This window comes from Chiloscyllium plagiosum, unplaced genomic scaffold, assembly GCF_037043375.1.
Source record: "Chiloscyllium plagiosum isolate Xiang-an unplaced genomic scaffold, Cpla_swu_hap1 HiC_scaffold_1, whole genome shotgun sequence".
Taxonomy (NCBI): Eukaryota; Metazoa; Chordata; class Chondrichthyes; order Orectolobiformes; family Hemiscylliidae; genus Chiloscyllium; species Chiloscyllium plagiosum.
In genome coordinates, this window is record NW_028270139.1 from 54,314,309 (window position 1) to 54,334,461 (window position 20,153).

At 42.4% G+C, this 20,153-nt stretch overlaps 1 long non-coding RNA gene across 1 annotated transcript in view; it reads left to right on the forward strand.

Moving 5' to 3' along the window:
- The window catches only part of LOC148152119 (uncharacterized), an 82,706-nt gene that overhangs the window by 60,479 nt on the left and 2,074 nt on the right, over positions 1-20,153 (forward strand). The window lies entirely within an intron of this gene.

Below are 20,153 nucleotides of genomic sequence, written 5' to 3' on the forward strand. Positions count from 1 at the left end.
TTCCCAATCTATCTAAAGCAGTCATTAACTTACCTGGTATCCTGGCATCCAACCCAACTGCCAACCTACCTACCACCAGGCACCCACCTACATGCCATGCCTACTATCTTATCGACCTAGCTGAGAAGACATCTAAAGGTAATTTTTTCAGCTGATCAGGGTCAGAAACCATCATTTCTGATCCTGATTAGAATACCTGGGCCTGTAAGGCTTCTGGAGCTCTACACTTCTGCAGCTATAACATACACAAATTGAGAATATGATGACTAGGAAATTTTGCCAATCTCTTTTGTAATTAAATTTCTTATCGCACTGAATTTGAAAACTCTGGCACTTAGCAACAGCATTGCTTCTGTCTGCAACAATGCCATAGTATGGTGTTGATTTTCTTATCAGCAAGTCACGCCTTGGCCTTACCCTTTATATCTCTGGGATTTCCCATCCTTTGAACTTGTGCCCCCCCCCCCCCCCCCCCCGCCTTCCCATATAAAAGTCTGTTCCTCTACGTCATACTGGACACAAGTAATGGAATGGCCAATAGCCCTCTAGTTTCTGTTCTCCACTTTAATTTACTTCCTACAGATGCCTAAAGGAAAGACAACGGAATGAGGACATGCCACAACCCAAAGGACTAGCCACACTACCATATATCAAAAACATTTCTGAATTGACAGCCACACTACTGCGACCACTAAGACTCATAACAGCACACAAACCAACAGCCACTCTCAGACAACAACTCACCAGAACGAAGGAACCGATATCCAGCATGAGCAAAACCAATGTAGTGTACAAAATCCCATGCAAGGACTGCACAAAACACTACATAGGACAAACAGGAAGACAGCTAACGATTCGCATCCATGAACACCAACTAGCCACGAAACGACATGACCAGCTATCCTTAGTAGCCACACACTCAGATGACAAGCAACATGAGTTCGACTGGGACAACACTACTATTATAGAGAACAGCCAGGGAATTCCTAGAGGCATGGCACTGATCCACAGATTCAATCAATAAGCACATCGACCTGGACCCAATATACCGGCCACTGCAGCAGACAGCTGGAACTGACAACCGGAAGTGGCAGAGACAAATCACTATAAATGCTGGAGGAAACATCACAGAATCGCTTCACAGGAGGCTCCCAAGCACTGAGGATGTCACCTAGACAGGGGACGAAACATCTGCAACACAAATTCCCAGCTCGGCGAACAGAACCACAACAATTTACTTCCTTAGACCCTTTTTTCTTCAGTCTTCTCCATTTCACCTCCAACACTAAGAGTGCAAAGTGCACTCGGTCATCTTTGCCTTGGCTATGTTCTCAGTTTTCAAAGTCATCAGACTAAACTTCCTGTGAGACATGCCCTTTTCCAAGTCTGGAAGTTACATCATTCTCTAGTATTTCTCTTAACTGCTATCACACCCTTTCTGAGCACATCTTTTCATGTGATCCACCTCCAGCTCCTTCAATATTAATCTCACAAAATTGCTGATCACTTTCCTTGTTATACTGATACTATTAATAATTTTCTCTTCTCAGATGCTCTCCTTCTCTCCTCTCTCCTTCAGCTCTATTGTCTTTATTTTAACCATTTACTGTCCCAACTCCAAATCCCCTATCCTTTCCAACGTCCTTGAATACCTGTTGATTCCTTGCCCAACATCTTCAGAACTGCCACAATATCATGGTGTCTCTTAACCAAGTAGCAATGACATCCTATGTCATCATGACAAAGATAATCTACCACTCCTTCTAGACATGACTGCAACCATTCGTATGGTTTAGCCTACCATCTACTTCCAAAGCCTTTTCCACGGTACATGTCCTTCTGCTATTGTTTTTTCCTCAGTGTGCTTGCAGGACAATTGGGCATACAATATTACAGAAGGGGCCAGATCTGCTGGACACTTCTCAGTGCTTTTGTTCTACTTAGGCAGAAGAGAAAACTGAATTTGGCTGAATTGGTCATTGTACTCTTGAAGGATCCACAGCCAGAGAGACCAGAAGGGGCACCTGTCCAGCTCAGAGGAGGAGGAGAGATCCCAAAGGTGCACTCACATAATTTTCTTGCACCCTCCACAAACACAGTTACTCTCACATCAGTGGATATCATTTGCACCTAGATTCATGGTCAGAACCTGGTGAGCATATCACAGGCCAGCCTGACTAGCTGATAGAGGCTGCAACAATCAGATCAATAACAATAGAATAACTATGGAAGAACAGACACTTGCAGTGTCCCAGGCTGATGACATGCCTCTGGTGTTGTCAATAAAGTGACATCCAGTGAACGTACAATGAGAGAAAAGCTGCTTGAGGCTATGTGCACTCATGCATGGATAATGGAGGAGTCCATTCAGGCCATGAGTCCTGCCATGTTTTAGCTGTATACATGACTTCCTTCATCAAGAGTTTGTCAGCTCTCATGGAGAGCAGACCGTTCAGAGGGAGCAAATAATGTACACAGAGCTGCATACCCTCATTATGTCCATGAGCTCTGTGCATCAGTGCCAATGCCCAGAGCTTCCCCCAGGTGCCCAACCCATTGTTACACTACTGTTTGAGGAAGATGTGGACCTGCCTCCAGAGTTGCTTTCTGTGGTGACTTTGAATTAAATCTTTTTGGGATTGGACCCAAATCCTAAAACTCTTTAATCAACAATATTTGTCTACTATTGACATCAGTCTTCTGATTGAGACAACACAGTAAAAGGTACCTGCACTTGAACCTGATCTCTAAGTCAATATCAGAAACAAAGAGGTTTTGTGACATTTCAAAGTTTTTATTAATACAGACACTCCTCACTAAATGCCAGCAGTCCTTTGCATTACTTCCCCTCCCAAGAAAATAATACCTGAAACAGTGATGGGTTCTGATAGCCTTGTTTCTTGACTGGAGGATCTCAGAAGCAGAGAAAACCATGATTACTTTATGAGGGATGTGCATTAGGAGAGGGAAAATTTGTGACTGTTAACATTTATGTTGAACAATAATTATTAAAACCACCAGAATCAACTGCTCTTAACAAATTGCTTTTACATTTGACCAACAGTAGAACCATTGTACAATAGGAGTGATTTCCATCATTGACCCCTTTCAGAAGTGATTGGGGCATGACCATTTGCTTAATTAATTCTTTAATTCAGTTTAAATTTTGAATAAATCTTTATGATCCCATTAAAATATTTTCTCCTAAAGCACTCTGGGGCCTATATATTGAAAAGGCATGAAGCATCATAAAGGGATGTTAATCACAATTTACCAAAGCTATTTCCTGCTGAATTACCTGGCTTATTTGATTAAAGTCATTGGAGAAAATTGACTAACCTTTGGGGACTGGAGTGGGAATCAGTCTGTGCCATTCATTATTTTAAAGTTGTCCTTCTTGCTATTTTCATGATTACTGTGTGCCTTTGGTTGCTAAAATCAGCAGTCGACGTAACCTGAGTGGCCTAGCAACTGGCACCTCTTAAAGGAGAATTGTATTAAAGCTGCAAGAAGTGCTGATGCTCATAAACAGAAGAACATAAGAAATAGGTGCAAATTATAGTCCATTCAGTTCTTCAGGTCTGCTGCATTGTTCGATAAGGTCATGGTTGATTTGATCATGGCATCAACTTCATTTTGCTGCCTGTCTCCCATGACCCTTAACTCCCTTGTCTGTTTTGCTCTGTGTGTCTTGGCTTTGAATAAAATAAATTACCCACCTCCACTACTCCCTGGGGAGAATTCTAAAGATTAGTAACCCTCTGAGAGAAGAAATTCCTCCTCCATTTTAAAAGGGAGATTCCTTATTTTGAAACTAACCTCAAATTCTAGTTTTCTCCATGATGGGAAACGAGTTTTCAACACCTTCCTTGTCAAACCCCCTCAGAAACTTGTGTTTCAGTAAGGTGATCTCTTATTTGGAAACTGATTGTGCCAAGCTACCTTGAGAAATACTTGAATATCTGGGAGAAGGAGCACCAAGCTTTGCATAGATGTATTAGCGGTCTGGTTGAAAGAGAAGGAGGGGAGATATTCTGTATCCACAATGGAGCAGAGAGTTCTCATGATGGATTTGCAGGAGGCAATGGGAGTAAGTAACAGCAGGAGTCAAGTCTAGGTGTGTTGCTCCAAGACCATGAGTGCAGTGTAAGAAGAAATTTAATAATTTGACACGTTTTTAAACTGGGTGAGTTCTTCAAATGGCACTTCCTACCAACTGCACCACCGACACATTCCCTGCCTTTTCATTACACCCCCTTTACTTACCAGCAATCAGGACTCAGCCGTCAAAATCATAAAGTTTTACCTGACCTTCACACACTTAGCACCACTGAAAGCCTTGCAAGCATAATTCACCTCCGGAGCCTCTACCACCCATGCTGTATCCATTGGGAAAACATCTCTTAGGAATACTAGAAGAGGCAAAACCACAGAATAGATAATTATTGAATTTTACCTGGATACAGAGGTGGGTCCAGAAGATTGGAGCTTTTGTTGAACAACAGGGAGATAAATTAGCCTGGAAAATACAGGCTAGGCAGCTTAACATCAGTGATGTTGAGAAATTTTTTAGAAATAATAATTCAGGAGAGAAATTAACAGTAACTTGGGCAGTGTAGACTAATAAATAGGAGCCCCCAACAGATTTGTTGAGCCAAATCGTATTCAACTAACTTTATTGAGTTTTTTGTTGAGTTAAAAAGAGTGGATAAGAATATATAGTTGATGTTTCTTTTAAGTTTCAAAAGGCATTTGATAAAATGCTTTTTATTAGGCTTAGAACAAAGAAGAACAAAGAAACTTTACAGCCTAGGAACAGGCCCTTTTGCCCTCCAAGCCTGAGCCAATCCAAATCTACTGTATAAACCTGTCGCCCAATTTCTAAGCATCTGTATCCCTATGCTCCCCACCTACTCGTGCATCTGTCCAGACGCATCTTAAATGAAGCTACCGTGCCTGCTTCTACTATCTCTGCTGGCAACACATTCCAGACGCCCACCACCCTCTGTGTGAAGTACTTGCTGCATGTATCCTCCTTATACTTTTCACCTCTCACCTTGAAAGCGTGACCTCTTGTTATTGAATTCTTCACCTGGGAAAAAGCGTATTTCTATCTACCCTGTCTATACCCCTCATAATATTGTAAACCTCAATCAGGTCTAATCTACTCAACTTCTCTTCATAGCTAGCACCTTCCATGCCAGGCAACATCCTCCATAACCTTCTCTGCACCCTCTCCAAAGTGTCTACATCCTTTTGGTAATGTGGAGAGAGAGACAGACAGAGAGAGAAACACAGAGAGAGAGAGCAAGAGAGAGAGATACACAGAGAGAGACAGAGAGACAGACAGAGAGAGACACAGACAGAGAGAGAGGGACAGAGACAGAGAGACAAATGCAGAGAGAGAAAGAAAGAGACATCAATACACACACACTCTCACACACTCCCTCTCTCTCACACACACAAACACACACCCTCTCTCACACACACACACACTCCCTCTCTCTCACACACAGACACACACACACACCCTCTCTCATACCCTCTCTTACACACACTCACACACACACACCCTCTCTCACACACACTCCCTCTCTCACACAGTAATCTAAATGCAGCCATGTCTTGTACAATTTTAACATGACCTGCCAGCTCTTATACTCAATACCCCGTCTGATGAGGGCAAGCATACTATATGCCTTCTTGACCATGCTATCCACCTGTGCAGCAATCTTCAGGTACAATGAACCTGCACTCCCAAATCTCTGTGCTCATTAACTTGTTTGCAAAATTTAAGTGGATGGGATAAAGGGGGCAATGTAACTTCCATAATGTGCTTTTACTGATTACAAGTGAGCTGCACAATGAAACATCAAAATTATTTCCTGAGCAATCTCCAAGACATTTAAGAATTCCACTAAACTGTAAAATTGCAATGCCCTTTCAAGCTGCACTGATTGTCCATGGCTAAGGAGATGAACTGCCCTGAATGGCATTAAAACAGAACTGTTTTCTAGTTAATACACCAGTACACTTAACTGCTGCAAGGTGAAGGTGGGAGGAGATTAGTGAACAGGAAAATCATTCTTTTCTAACCAATTAATTGTTTATTACCAACTTCGGCTGGCTCCCAGGTAAGTGTCAAGTAAACATAGAACATAGAACAATGCAGCGCAGAACAGGCCCTTCGACCCTCGATGTTGAGAGGTAGAAATTTTAAGGCTGCTGGGAATTGTAGGGGAGGATTGAGAAAAACTTTTTAGTCACCAGTTACAACCAGGGGGATGCCAGAGAGCAGAACGAGCAGCTTTTGGAAGCAAAGACCAAGAAAGAGAAAGTCTCCACGTGTTTAGAGCAGAACAAAGAGCCTTTGGGTATGAAGGCTCAGCAAGGGAAAATACTGAGTTTGATTTTGGAAAGACCCCCTCCCCCCCAATTCTGGTGAAGAGAATATCACACGCTGTCCTGTAATAAGGGGGACAGTAGAGATAGAGGGGGAATTGGATTGGAAAGTAGCTGATCTGGAGCAGAATGTATTAAAAATAAAATGAGAGGCAGGACAGGTGAGGAGGCAAACAGAATTAGAAGCTTTACAACTGGAACAAGAGGGATTGTGAGGTGAAATTCAGATGTTACACATGTTAAGAGAACAAAGAGAGTATGAGGCACATCTAAGTTGTTCCAGGAATGTTGTGCAGGGACAGGCAGACACTGATGGGGGGAGGGGAGCAGAGGAGGCAGTAACACAGGCAGGAAGATGGGAGGAAATACAGTTAGGTTAGAATTGGAATCTGATGAGGAATCACAATGTAACAATTTCAATCAGGGAAAGAAGCTCCCACGGGGAAAATGCTGCCATTGTTTATAAAGGGGGGAGACAGCCACAATACATTCCTTGGGGAACCCAAGATCTGGAAAGGCTGAGAAATATGTTACTCAGTTTACATGATGGAGCAAGAAAGTGGATTAGAGCCTTTGAATACGAAACCAGGGGACAGTTGTTGTCTATGAGGAATTGGAAGGTGCTGCTAATACAGGTGGTGGGACTCCCACAATTAAGAGAGATAATGGACTGAGCCTACCTGAAGAATGTGGTGGATGATCCGATGATGGATGGTGCTGGGTTTGATTGAGTAAGACAAAGGGTGCGGCAGGACTTGGACTGTTACCCATTTAAAGTGAAAGTGAGGACTGCAGGTGCTGGAGATCAGAGTCAAGATTAGAGCGATGTTGGAAAAACACAGCAGGTCAGACAGCATCCAAGAAGCAGGAAAATCAACGTTTCAGGCAAAAGCCCTTCATCAGGAATCAAGGTTCCTGATGAAGGGCTTTTGCCTGAAACGTTGATTTTCCTGCTCCTTGAATACTGCCTGACCTGCTGTGTTTTTCCAGCACCACTCTAATCTTGACTGTTACCCACTTAAGGTTGATTCTGAAGCTTTGAGAGGGGATCCATTGGTAGATACTGAATCCCCAGCAGCCTATTTGGAAAACCAGTTGAAAAGGTAGAGGCTTGAAACAGAACAAGTTGTGGAAGACAGTCAACTGTTAACCGCAATGTTCCAGACTGCTACTGTCGAGCCAATGCCCCTGAAGTCAAATCTAAGGCAGAGGAGGTAGTGGGTCTAACGCCTATGGCCCGCCAGGAATTCAGAGATCATGTAGTCCATGTGGTCAAAAGATACCGGAAAGACAAAAAGAAGTTGGCTGAACAGCAGGAGGAGGTTAAAAGACAGTTGACACAAATGCAGCTTGGGGAACTTAAAAAGACAGAGAGTGAAAACCAAGATGATATTGCCAGTAACTACTGGGTTAGTTGGCGCTAATGAAATGAATAACATGCCAGTCCAAGGAGAACCCTCTACCACCACCTGGCAAGGGTCGGACAACCCCATGCTAATAATAACTGTTTTTGGAGGAACTTTTCCATAGATACCATGCCAAGGGCAATATGAAATTAACTAACAGCCCAGACAGAACTGGAGTCACCAAGGACAGGGACAAAGAGGTGGGGGGGGGGGCAGCAAAGGGTATGGGGGGAGGTCAGATTCAGAGAGGATCAGAAATAGTGTGTTGGGGGTGTTATCAACCAGGTCATTTAAGGAGAGACTGCTCATATTGACCGCGCCCCTCCTGGCCCCAGAGTGGACCTGTCACTCAGGAACGTCCAGCAGTCCTGCCACAAATCCTTACAGGTCTGATGGTGCCTGTAAATCTGTATACGATGTGTCAGGGGTGCCCAGAGAATCCAAGTGGGAAGGGGCTATACCCTATGATGATACGGGAGTCTGAACAGGAACCTATTTTACAGGGTAGTGTAGAAGGATGGTTGAAGCCTATGATGATGGATACTGGAGCAATGTATCCTTGCGTCCAACCACAGTATGCCTCCCACCTTCCCATGTCAGGTAAATTTATGAAGACTGCAGGGTTCTCGGTTTACAGCTCCGATAAATTTACAAATGGATAGTAAAATATTCATTTTGCCTTTATTAATCTCTAAGGGGACACCAATTAATTTGCTAGGTAGGAACATTTGGTTGCAGTTAGGATTAGAATTGGAATGTACTCAAAAGGGATTTAATGTAGATGGAGCGAATTCTCAGTTGGTGTTGCAGGAAGCCAGGAAGGCCAATGTATATTGGATAGGCGACATAGATGGTTATATTTGAGAAACTTGGTAAAATGGAGGAAAGATGTTTTAGCTTTACTGCCTTTGGCTGAGCCACCCTGGTCTGAGCTGCATTGTACAGTGATTATTGACGAGATTCAGGGTAAACTCTTAGGGGAGCTGCGGCACTGTGAGGTTGTCACCCCACAGCATTTACAGAATGTAACGACAGTGATAAGGAAGCAAAGGGGTGAGCAATGGGGATCCCATGCAAATTTGTCAGCGGATTGTCAAGTTGACAACCGCATTGATGATGCCTGCAGTGTTAGCTATTATAAAGTGTCAGGTGCACAAGATAGGTGGTGATTTGGTGGTCATGGGTAATCAGGCAGCAGATGAACCGGCTAGACTGGCTTCTGGGTGCGCTCCAGCTATTGTTGCGCCTGAAGTGTGTTTAGATTTGGAGCCACCCATAGCCGACATCAGAGCAATGTAAGGTGAGGTGACTTTAGCTGTGCAGCTATTCTGGGGACAAAGTGGGGAACAGGCGGAACTAGGAAGGCCTGTGGTGCACAGAGGAAGGTTTGTGGGTGGCACCTACCCCTTTGGTGACCATTCTTATCTCAGAGGCACATGAGTTGGATCACTGTGCAAGAGGCGAAGTACTGCGGAAGGTAAAAAGGGATGCCTTTTGGTCACCTGACTTGCAGGCTTCAGTAAATTACATGTTAACGCAATGCGATGTCTGTGCTCAACCTAATGTCAGAATGGGGATAGCAACCCCTATAGGATATATGTCTGTACCTGAGGGGCCATTTAAGCATTTGGTGATTGACTATGTGGACATGATAAAGACGGTGCGAAGGAGGAGATATATGTTGATGGTCATTAACAGGTTTTTTAGATGGGTAGAAGTGGCACTGTCGAAAGATTCAAGGTGAAATTTTTAACAATTGATGTCATTCCGAGGTTTGGCATACGGTCTGAGATCAGTTCGGATAATGGGTCTGCCTTTATCCAGAAAGTGGTTAAGTTGGTGCTGCAGACTTTGCGGATTAAGCAGAGGTTTTGCTGTGTGTATCATGCCCAGTCGCAGGGTATGGTGGAATGGATTGTTAGTCCTTTGGAAGCTGAGTTGACTATAATTTGTGCAAGTACCTATTGTATCTGAGTCGATGCGCTGCTGCTGACATTAATGGGCTGCCATGTACAGACTAATTGCATGACTAACTTGGCGCCACATGAAATGCTTACCAATGGACCCATGCCAATGTCTGAGTGGAATGGTCCTTATGATGGGCCTAGCTTGGAACGATTGAAAATTGAACTTAAGCAGTACATGCAACAGCTAACTATGATTCATGAGTCTATCCACACACAGGAAATACTGTGGGAGCCAGTGTCTGCTAACAGGAAGGGGCCTATTGGACCTTGAGATCAGGTGTATATACGGGTTTTCTGGAGAAAGTGGAATGAGCTGAGGGGAGAGGGTCCCTTTACGGTAACCAGGGCGTCGCCTACTGCCGTTCTAGTGGTGGGTCAATCTGCGTGTTATCATCTTAGAGTACCAGGATGCTCCCACAGGCACAGATGGACTCCGGGGTTGAGGTACGTGAGGGCTGAGAAGGGGCTGCGATGGTTGGAAGGGTGTGTTGGGGCCAGTTACTCCTTTACGTGGCTTCGAGTAGTCGGTGAGTGAGGCTTGTGGATGTGCTAGTGTCTCTGAGGCCATCGGTGATGCCTGATTGTGAGGCAGAGGACGGGATGGGGAAGTTACTGAAGCCCCTTCCCCAGTCCTGAACCTTTCTGCTCCTGTGCTGACTTGGAGTCCATCGATTTGGCAGACCTGGCAGATCTCGCTTGGTAGTGCCAATGTCTTATCACAACCAACTCTGCACTGCCCTAAACGGGAGTATGTTCCTGATCAAACAATACACGTTATTGGTATAGGTTAGCCAAGGGGTTTTCCCAATGTGTTCAAGGCCACGAATGCAGTTGCCGTGGGCTGGGGGTTGCATATCCCTACCATTGGTGTTAGCAAGACTGCTGAGTGGATCAGTTATATCTAGTACAATCAGCAGAGATTTATTAATTATTCTGAAGTTGCCCTCTCTGTGTTGGGTGAGCAGTTGGATGCGACCAGTCGGATGACATGGCGGACTCAGCAGGCTTTGGACTGGCTGTTGGCTGAGAAAGATGGGGTCTGTGTACTGTTTGGGAAACATTGCTGTACCTTTATTCCCAACAATATTAGCCCGGAGGACTCTTTTACTCAGGTGATGGGTAAGCTGCGGAATTTACGGGAGGAGCTTAAGGAGAATGCGGGGTCCGGCCATCGTGTCTTTGGCTGGTTGGGTGGTGTTTTGGGTAGATCAGGGGCTTGGTTCGCCAAGATTGGGATTGTTGTGGGTTTTGTGTTGCTTATTGTTGTCTTTGCCTTTTGCTGTGCTCTTCCTCCTGTTAAGTCTTTTTTAGTACATCTTGCTGCGTGACAGTTCCCTGTTGTTCCAGTGGGCTCTGGGCCAACCCCCTCTTCCGCTGTGGGTTCGCCGCTCTGCTTCAATGATCTGATGTCTGCCTTGGTGCTGAAGCCTTGTTTGGATGGAGACACTTGACTTGCATGTGTGTTTAGATTGTGCGGGGTGTGTGGGTCTTTTTTCCTGTTCCAGTTATTTTGGGACAGGTTTTTGGCCTGTGACTCCAGGTGCGGAGGGCGAATCCTTTGAGATTTGGACACTGGAAATTGTTATTGCCACTTTTGGGGCTCTGTCGATCGATATGGCCTTTGTACATCCTGCCTCCTTGTATTCTTCCCTGTGTGAGACCTGCTGGTCTCAAAGGGGGCAATATATGGAAGTTATTCTGGCAGTTATAGTGTTGCAATGTATGCCTGGGATCATGTTACAGGGCTCCAGTAACAGATAATGGTAGTGCATTGTGATAGGTTAGTTAAAACACTGGGAGATGAGCTAATGCTGGAGATGATGGTGGGGTAATGTGATAAGTTAAGTGTGATGGAAGGAACCAGTGTGGCAGATGATGATTAGTTTAGAAAGACAAAGCAAGCCACCTTATCTTCCGAGGCGGAAGATAAGGTGTTCTTCCTTCAGGTGTTGGGTGGTGAGAGAGTGGCGATGGAGGAGGCCCAGGACCTGCATGTCCTTGGCAGAATGGGAGGGGGAGTTGAAATGTTGGGCCACGGAGCGGTGGGGTTGATTGGTGTGGGTGTCCTGGAGATGTTCCCTAAAGCGCTCTGCAAGAAGGTGTCCAGTCTCCCCAATGTAGAGGAGACCGCATCGGGTGCAATGGATACAATAAATGACATTGGATGTGCAGGTGAAACTTTGATGGATGTGGAAGGCTCCTTTGGGGCCTTGGATGGAGGTGAGGGGAAGGTGTGGGTGTAGGTTTTGCAATTCCTATGGTGACAGTTTGGATATTGTCAAGATTGTGTTGCATTTGAACATGGACTGCTTCTGTATCTGAGGAGTCACGAATGGTGTAGAATGTTGTATAAATCATTGAACATTTCTACTCTGACCTTAACAATGGAAAGAAGGTCATTGATGAAACAGCTGAAGATGTTTGGGCCTAGGACACTACCCTGAGGAAGTCCTACAGAGATGAACTGGAGCTGCAGTAACTGATCTCTAACAATCACCAACATCTTCCTATCGGCTAGGTTTCACTCCAACCAGTGATGAGTTTGCCTCTACCCTGTTGATTCTAGTTTTGCTCAGGCTCCTTGATGTCACATTCAGTCGAATGCAGCCTTGATGTTAAGAGCTTTTTGTGCACAGGACATAACTGGGCAACTTTCCACATTGTCGAGTAGATGATAGTGTTGTAACTGTATTGGAAGAGCTTGAAACATCCTGTACAGGACAGAATTTTCAGATCTGAAGAAGAATCATATTGGACTCAAAATGTTAACTCTGTTTCTCTCTCCATATTTACTGTGAAATCTGCTGATTTCTCCAGTATTTGTATCTTTTTATTTCAAATTTCAAGGAGCCTCAGTACTTTACCTTAATTTCACTGTTTCCACCCCTTTTTTTTTTCTCTTCCCTTCCACGTTCTAATACTATATGCAAATATGCACTGCCCCAGAACCATGGAACCATATGAACATATGAATCGGGAGCAGGAATAGACCTTTTGGCTCCCCAAGCCTGGTCTACAATTTAACGGTATCATGGATGATCTGATTGTGTCCTCTACATTCATGTCTACCTAACAACATTTGAATCCCTTGTCCATTAAAAATTTATCTATCGCAGTACTAAAATATTCAATCACCTGTTATGGACTAGGCCAGACCACTCAAAACATTCTTAAGCAGGCAGCCCAGACCAAAACTTTGCAATTTGTTTCAGTAAATTTACAGTGAAAATTACCCTGAGGAAGCTAGCTCAATTGACTACCAGATTTTAAAACAGACAGAAATTTATTCACAAAATTACACAATGAAACACACAGAACAGAATAAGGAACCCCTACAGAACTTAGTCTATCCAAACTAGACTTAATTATGCAGATCCAAATATATAGAACAGTCCCAATAAGCAAACCCCCCTTAAAAAACAGTATAAATGGAACAAATGCTTACAGGTTGAAGTTAGAAGGGCAGAAGGAAAGAGAGAGCCTGTTTCTACACAGCTGAACTCCTAACTAGTTCTGGACTGAACTGCTCAGCTAGAGAGCTGACCACTCCCCTTTCATTATATAGGTCACTTCTAAAACATGACCACTTTGTCCTGAAGTTTCATCTGTTTACATATAAACAAAAGATCTCTCAACATCCTTTTTCATCTCTGTACCAAACTAGTTACCTCAGTTTATGACCCCTCTGAAAAAAACCAAGGACACAGTATCCTTGAGAAAAGGAACAGTTTTTAGAAAAAAGGGACCAGCTTTGTGACACCTCGCCCCTTAAAAAAATGAACATCAATACCAAGGGATGGCTTCGTTTATAAAACCCTTCAAAAATCCAGGTAGTAGTCTAAACACACATATACACTATACGAACATTAAACATGCAAACATGCACAACCACATGAGAATTCAGGCTGTGGCACACCCGCCACTGAACACCTCCGTATCTCATTTGAGTCTCGATAATGCATCGACAATTACATTTTTGCGATCTGCCACTTGCACTATCGTCAAATTGAATGGCTGCAACAACAATCTGCATCTGAACAGTCTGGCATTTTTGTCCTTAAGTTTTTCCACAAATGTCAATGGGTTATGATCATTGCTGGTAATATAAACACTGAAATGTTGTAATGCCAACACCTAGCTTAAAGTCTTTTTCTCCACCATTGAATATTTCTGTTGATAAATGGTCAACTTCCTGGAAAAATGCCTGATGAGTCTTTCTATTCCCTCATCATCCTCCTGCAGGAGCACCACACCGACACCCACATCACTGGTACTGATAGCCACCTTGAAAGACTTTATGCAATCCAGTGCGGCTAATACTGACACAGTGGTTAACACAATTTTTAGGTTATCAAATGATTTTTGATAGTCCGTTGTCCACTGAAACTTCTTGCCCTATTTTACAATTCGGTGCATGGAGCAGCCACACTGCTAATGTTCGGCACAAATGTTTGGTAAAATCCATTCAATCCCAGGAACTGTAGTACTGCTTTTTCCATTGACAGTATGGGGAATTCCCCAATTACTTCTATTTTTGCATTCCGTGGGGTCATTTGACCATGTGCAATAACATGGCCCAGAAAGATGACTTGGGCTTAGGCAAATTCACTTTTAGGTAGTTTTACCGCCAAGCCTGCCTTCCGAAGTCAATCGAACAAGTCTGATAAATGTTGTAAATGTTCCTTCAATGAGTGACTAAAAATCACCAGGTCATCAATATAAACAACATAATTGGGTAACCCAGCAATGATCTTATTATCAGTCTCTGAAATGTGGCTGGAGCCATCAGTTCAAAAATGGCATGACCTTGAACTGATGTAGTCCATTTGGCATTACAAAAGCCAAAATTGCCTTTGGTCTCTGACAGAGATACTTGCCATTCGCCAATGAGCAAGTCCAACTTAGAAATGTAAGTTGCTTGTCCCACTTTTTCGACACAGTCCTCCAACCGTGGAATTGGATATGCATCAGATTTTGTAATGGCGTTGACTTTGCTATAGTTCATACATAACCATTGGCTACCATCTGGCTTTGGCACCATGACTATGGGTGAGCTCCAGTCACTGCAATTCACTTCGATTACGCCATCTTGGAGCATGCACTCCATCTCCTTCTGAACCTGTGCCAACTTTAGAGGGTTATGCCGATAAGGATGTTGCTTAATCGGAACAGCATCTTCTGTACCTACACCATGCACAATTAGGTTTGTACTTCCCAGTTTATTTCTGCATATCTCCCCATGTGATAGTAATAACTCTTACAGGACATTTCGATTTTCTTGCGGAAGGTAACTCTATAATTTATCCCAATTTTTGACAACTTCCTCATTTTCCAATGTGCTTTGAGGAATGTCCAATTCAGAATCCTCTGAACTTGGTTCTTACTTCTGTGCTGTAATATTAACACCTTCTCCTCTTGCTTACCTTCCCTATCTAAATACCTTTTGAGCAGATTCACATGACACACTCTGTGAGATTCTTTCCTGTCTAGAGTCCTTATCCTCACTCAATTTCCTCTCAATTTGATAAAGTCCATTAAACCTTACTTTTAAAGGCTCACCTGTTATTGGAGGTAACACCAATACCTTATCCCCAAATGCAAAATTGCAAATTTGTGATTTCTTATCTACTTCCTGTATCATTGTATGCTGTGATACATTTAAATGCTGTCTAGCCAACTCTTCTGCTCTATTTAATTGTTCTCTAAAATTTAACATATCATCCAAACAGGTGGTGTCTGAATTCTGACTTATTAATTTCTCCTTAATCAATTTTAACAGTCCTTTTTCTTCATGCCCAAAAATTAATTCAAGTGGACTGAATTTGGTCAATTCATTCGGTGCATCTCTGATCGCAAAATGTACAGAACTCCCTTATCCCAATTATTTGGATAATTCTAACCATAAGCCCACAGCATGGTCTTTAGTGTTTGATGCCATTTCTCTAGCGCTCCTTGCGATTCTGGATGGTACGCTGTAGATTTGAATTGCTTTATTCCCAAGTTATCCATAACCTCCTTGAAGAGTCTGATTGTGAAGTTTGATCCTTGATCTGTATGGATCTCTATTGGTAGACCTTATCGAGTAAAACCTTTAAGTAATTCTTCTACAACGCTTTTAGCTGTCATGTTGCATATTGGGATTGCCTCTGGAAATCCAATTAACATATCCATTATTATTAATAAATACCTATTCACACTTTTTGTTTGAGGTAGGTAACTTGTGCAATCAATCAAGACTCTTGTGAAAGGTCCCTGAAATGCTGAAATAGGTATTAAAGGTGCAGGTTTTATTATTGCCTGTGGTTTTATGATTAGCTGACACATATGACATATCTGGCAAAACTCAACTACATCTTTGTGTAGTCTAGGCCAATGTCTTTGTATTTTAGCCTGTGTTTTCCTCACCCCTAAATGCCCTCCAAGTAGTAGCTCATGGGCCACTCACAGCACCTCCTTTCTATACCCTACTGGCAAAACAATTTGATGAATCTCTATCTATTTCTTGTCTATTTGAATATGTGATGGTCTCCATTTCCTCATTAAGGCAACATTTTTTAAGTAATAGCACACAGGGATACATTCACTCTCCTTCTCTGTGTATGCCTTTTGATACAACAGTTTTAACTCTTCATCTTTCTGCTGTAACTCAATAAGCTTAGCAGAGCTAACGATACTTGCATGTTTACCTAGTTGCTCCTGCTCTGTCCCACTTTTCTGATCAAAAAAAGTCTCGGATGAAGCTATGTCAGCTTTCTTATCTGTGCTTTTTGATCTCTCCAGCTTCAACTTGTGCTTCTGTGATCTTGTGATCACACAATGTGGGAAAATTCCTGGATAAACATCCTTCATTTCTTCAGTTGCCTGTGTCTCCACTGGCTTTTCAACTAGAGTGGGCAGCACACCTACCGGTGAATCAACTATACCATTCGCAAGGATAAATTATACTCGTGGAGCTGAGAGTTTGTCCAGTAGTCTTATCTGAAATTCTTCACTCTTCTCTGAACTCTCTAGCCTCACTTTACATAATTGAGCACTCCTTGCCTCACCGTGAATTCCTGTTACCAGTACCTGTTCTGGCAGTAGTCCCTCAGGAGTACATATCTCTTCATCCTTCAGCTTTACAGACTGAGAGGATCCTGTGTCCCTTAATATCACAACCTCTTTACCTGCTACTCCTGGTCTTTGAGAATAACCTTTACCCTTGCGTGTATATTTTTTAAGCAGATCTGGCACTTCCTCCTTAACCAACCTCTGATCATCTTGTACACTCTGAGGCAGTTGTCTACCTTCCCTGGTGTTTTTTGTTACTCGTCCAACCAAACTCCCAGGCTTGTCCGGTTTTCCTACATCTGACTTTCTTCTAGCCCACCAACACTGTGGTTTCATGTGGCCCACTTTATTACATTGAAAAGACTGGAGCTTTTTAACTTCTTTATCTCCCTCAAGGGTTTCTTTTTTTACTCTGTAGTAAATTATCCTTATGATATCCACTGAGATCTATCTTTCCCTTTCCACATGAGGATTTCTCTTTGCCCCAATTTCTAACCCTCATGGACTGAAATTGATTCTGGAATCCAAACCTTGTTTTATGGACCTGCTCATAATCATCAGCCACTTCAGCTGCTTCCCTTGCGATTTTAACTTGCTGCTCTTCCACATGAGCCCACACTACTTCCTCATTAAGCCTACCTTCAGCTTTTATCTCCAGCCTTTTAAGCTGACTTTCCTGTTTAAGTGACAGTTTCTGAAGTTCAAATGCTCTCTCATTTTCTCTCTGTTCTGCTGCTCTCTCTTTTTCCCTCTCTTCTGCTATTAACCGTAACTCAAACTGCTTCATTTCTGCTGCCCTTTCCTTATCCCTCACCTCTAACTCAAGCTGCTTCAATTGCAATTGAATCCTTGCCATCTCTATAGATTCTGAGGGTTTCTCCGGCAAGTTTAAATGCTGAGCTACTGCTGTAATTTTCTCTCCTTTCCTCACAGAAGCAGACAGATCCAATCCCAGCTGGTCTGCTAATTCTTGCAACTTAGTTCTATTCACCTTTTGCAAAACTTCCAAAGTCACTGCATCCACTTCCAGAAAACTTTTGGCAACTGATAGAGCCATTCCTAACCCAAGCTTTGTCTACCCAACCAAACCAACACCTGAAATAAAGACACTAGCACTTACCACTCGGAAAGAGCCTTCAATCTGTTATGGACTAGGCCAGACCACTCAAAACATTCTTAAGCAGGCAGCCCAGACCAAAACTTTGCAGTTTGTTTTCAGTAAGTGTACAGTGAAAATTAGCCGGAGTAAGTTAGCTAAGCTATCAGGTTTTAAAACAGACAAAAATTTATTCACAAAATTACACAATGAAACACAAAGAACAGAATAAAGAACCCCTACAGGACGCAGTCTATCCAAACTAGACTTAATTATCTGTTCCAAATATATACAACAGTCCCAATAAGCAAAACCCCTTAAAAACTGTAAAAATGGAACAAATGCTTACAGGTTGAAGTTAGAAGGGCAGAAGGAGAGAGAGCGAGCGAGAGAGAGACAGAGAGCCTGTTTCCACACAGCTGAACTCCTAACTAGTTCTGGACTGAACTTGTCAGCTAGAGAGCTGACCACTCCCCTTTTATTATAAAGGTCACTTCTAAAACATGACCACTTTGTCCTGAAGTCTTATCTGTTTACATATAAGCAAAAGGCCTCTCAAAATCCTTATTTGTCTCTGTCCCAAACTAGTCACCTCAGAGCCGGGAGCTGTTTATGAGCCCTCTGAAAAAACTCAAGGACACAGTATCCTTGAGAAAAGGAACAGCTTTTAGAAAAAAGGGACCAGCTTTGTGACAAACCTGCATCTTTTGCTCTTTGGGAAACAGAATTCCATTGACGAGAACCCTCTAATAGAAAAAAGTTCTACCCGAATCTATACCAAATGGAAAATCTCTTTTTAAATTGTTCCCAATTCTAGTCTCTCTACCATTAAGGGAAACATCCTTTCAGCTTCCATATTGTTAAGTTAATTCAGTATCATATATTTTTCAATAAGATCAGCTCTCATTTTTTAAACTCTAAAAGATACAGGCCTAACCTTTCCAATATTTTCTCATGAGACAACCTCTCCCAACCCGGACTCAGTCAAGTGAACATTCTTTATGCTAATTCTAATGCAATTGAATCCTACTTTAAGAAAGGAGACCAGAAGTAAATGTAGTACACCATGTATTCACATCAATGCCCTGTACAACTGTAGTAAAACTTCCCTACTTTTATATTCCGATCCCTTGCAATAAGTAACAACATTCTGTTACCTTTCTAATCACTTACTGTACTTGTGGAATAACTTTTTCTGATACGTGTACCAGGATGTACAGATCACTCTGGAACTCAGAGTTCTACAATTTCTCTCTGTTTAAGCAATATTCTTCATGCCAAAGTAGACAAGTTCACATTTTCACATATTACACCCTATCTGCCAGAACTTGCCCACCACTTAATCTACCTATACCCCTTTGCAGATTCCTTATGACGCCTTCACAACTGTCTCTATCTTATTATGTCATGAGCAATCATAAAACCTTTCATTTCGTTCTACTACATCCTCCCCTCAAATCCCTCTTCTGCCTTGTCTTACTTTTCTAACCCCTCCCCTCTCTACATCCTAATTCATCTCCCTTTCTCCTTACCCTTCTCTTGATTTCCATGCAACCAGAAACTCACCACCTTTTAAGTTGCTTGCTTGAATATTGAACTTGCTCCTCACTCTGTGTGCAAGGCGACAGGAGATAAACTGGTAGTTTAAAAAATATATGCAATCTAACAACAACATATTATGGGATTGGAATAACACATTCCTTGCTATTTGAACTTGTGTCAAATGTGAAAACTTTAAATTCAGTCTGGAAAGGATTCCACTTATGTCAACATGATGGCAGAAACTAAACAGACAGCAATTCTATGGCCCAGAGCGTTTGACTGAACATAATCGTGAAATCGGTTTTCTTGCAGTAGGCTTCGCTTTAGAAATAAAAAATATGGAAGTTATAGAAAAAAAAGGGTTTAAAAATAGATACACTTTTTGATTAATGAAATGTGAAATTAGTTTTAGAGTTACCATTGATATATAGCAATTTGATATTTTTAATGTAGTTTTACTCATTGTCCTTGATAATAATTGTCTTTAATGCCCTAATGATATTGCATGTCATCAGAAATAACATGCTTAAAAATGCATTTAAAAGCAAGTTGATGAAAAACTTAATGTAACAACTTAAAATGACACATTTATCAGTGCTCTAGTGACCTCCATTATAACACACTGAAGACAAATAATGCATTTACTATCAATTGTGATTAAGTAATGTATTTCAGGAAGCATTTGGGCAT